Source organism: Salmo salar, chromosome 03 (genome assembly GCF_965601325.2).
Source record: "Salmo salar chromosome 03, fSalSal1, whole genome shotgun sequence".
Lineage (NCBI taxonomy): Eukaryota > Metazoa > Chordata > Actinopteri > Salmoniformes > Salmonidae > Salmo > Salmo salar.
The window spans coordinates 103532501-103534550 of NC_138293.1; the positions used below are offsets into that span (position 1 = coordinate 103532501).

Consider the following 2050-nt stretch of genomic DNA (forward strand, 5'->3'; position numbering starts at 1 on the left):
TTCTGTGTTCCTGGACACCTCTGTTCTGTGTTCCTGGACACCTCTTCTGTTCTGTGTTCCAGGACACCACTGTTCTGTGTTGCTGGACACCTCTGTTCTGTTCTGTGTTCCTGGACACCACTGTTCTGTGTTCCTGGACACCACTGTTCTGTGTTTGACACCTCTGTTCTGTGTTCCTGGACACCTCTTCTGTTCTGTGTTCCAGGACACCACTGTTCTGTGTTGCTGGACACCTCTGTTCTGTTCTGTGTTCCTGGACACCACTGTTCTGTGTTCCTGGACACCACTGTTCTGTGTTTCTGGACACTTCTGTTCTGTGTTCCTGAACACCTCTGTTCTGTGTTCCTGGACACCACTGTTCTGTGTTCCTGGACACCACTGTTCTGTGTTCCTGGACACCTCTGTTCTGTGTTCCTGGACACCACTGTTCTGTGTTCCTGGACACCTCCTCTGTTCTGTGTCCCAGGACACCACTGTTCTGTGTTGCTGCACACCTCTGTTCTGTTCTGTGTTCCTGGACACCTCTGTTCTGTGTTCCTGGACACCTCTGTTCTGTGTTCCTGGACACCTCTTCTGTTCTGTGTTCCTGGACACCACTGTTCTGTGTTCCTGGACACCTCTGTTCTGTGTTCCAGGACACCACTGTTCTGTGTTGCTGGACACCTCTGTTCTGTTCTGTGTTCCTGGACACCACTGTTCTGTGTTCCTGGACACCACTGTTCTGTGTTTCTGGACACTTCTGTTCTGTGTTCCTGAACACCTCTGTTCTGTGTTCCTGGACACCACTGTTCTGTGTTCCTGGACACCACTGTTCTGTGTTCCTGGACACCTCTGTTCTGTGTTCCTGGACACCACTGTTCTGTGTTCCTGGACACCACTGTTCTGTGTTCCTGGACACCTCTGTTCTGTGTTCCTGGACACCACTGTTCTGTGTTCCTGGACACCAATGTTCTGTGTTCCTGGACACCAATGTTCTACAGGGTTCTGGTATCTTAGTCTGCACTTTAATTTGCACTGACATTCGAATGTATTTGTAATGTTGTATGTTTTATACTGTTCTAACCTCATTCTGAGTCTGTGGATCATTTCTGTACAGATCATTATATTAATGTTGCACTGAAAAATAAACCCTTTGAGACAGACAGAGGAGATGGTTAATATAGAACTGACCAGACTACTCTACAGAACCAGAACCAGAGATAGACAGAGGAGATGGTTAATATAGAACTGGACCAGACTACTCTACAGAACCAGAACCAGAGATAAACAGAGGAGATGGTTAATATAGAACTGGACCAGACTACTCTACAGAACCAGAACCAGAGATAGACAGAGGAGATGGTTAATATAGAACTGGACCAGACTACTCTACAGAACCAGAACCAGAGATAGACAGAGGAGATGGTTAATATAGAACTGGACCAGACTACTCTACAGAACCAGAACCAGAGATAGACAGAGGAGATGGTTAATATAGAACTGGACCAGACTACTCTACAGAACCAGAACCAGAGATAGACAGAGGAGATGGTTAATATAGAACTGGACCAGACTACTCTACAGAACCAGAACCAGAGATAGACAGAGGAGATGGTTAATATAGAACTGGACCAGACTACTCTACAGAACCAGAACCAGAGATAGACAGAGGAGATGGTTAATATGGAACTGGACCAGACTACTCTACAGAACCAGAACCAGAGATAGACAGAGGAGATGGTTAATATAGAACTGGACCAGACTACTCTACAGAACCAGAACCAGAGATAGACAGAGGAGATGGTTAATATAGAACTGGACCAGACTACTCTACAGAACCAGTGTATTGGGGATATTTGTCACATACAGGTTTATTTCTGTCCTTACTGTTGAAATATGTACTTCCTGATAGCAGGTTTCTGTTCCTTGTTTCTGGCTAAAAACAGATTTATCTGAATGTCTGCCATTTAAGAGACGTCCAGAGGACATTCCTCTCTGGCCTATCAGAGATCACCAAATTGCACAGCCAATTTTTCATAGGAGGAGATTGTTTTGCATCAACGGGGGTGAG

The 2050-nt window shown here is 45.7% G+C and overlaps 1 protein-coding gene across 1 annotated transcript in view; it reads left to right on the forward strand.

Moving 5' to 3' along the window:
- LOC123740017 (uncharacterized) overlaps positions 1-1142 on the forward strand; it is a 53395-nt gene extending 52253 nt beyond the window's left edge. The window contains exon 22 of the mRNA XM_082972980.1: positions 1-1142. This exon is cut by the window's left edge and continues 1529 nt beyond it. The gene's annotated coding sequence lies outside the window, so the exon portion shown is untranslated.
- Positions 1143-2050: the final 908 nt, after the last annotated feature.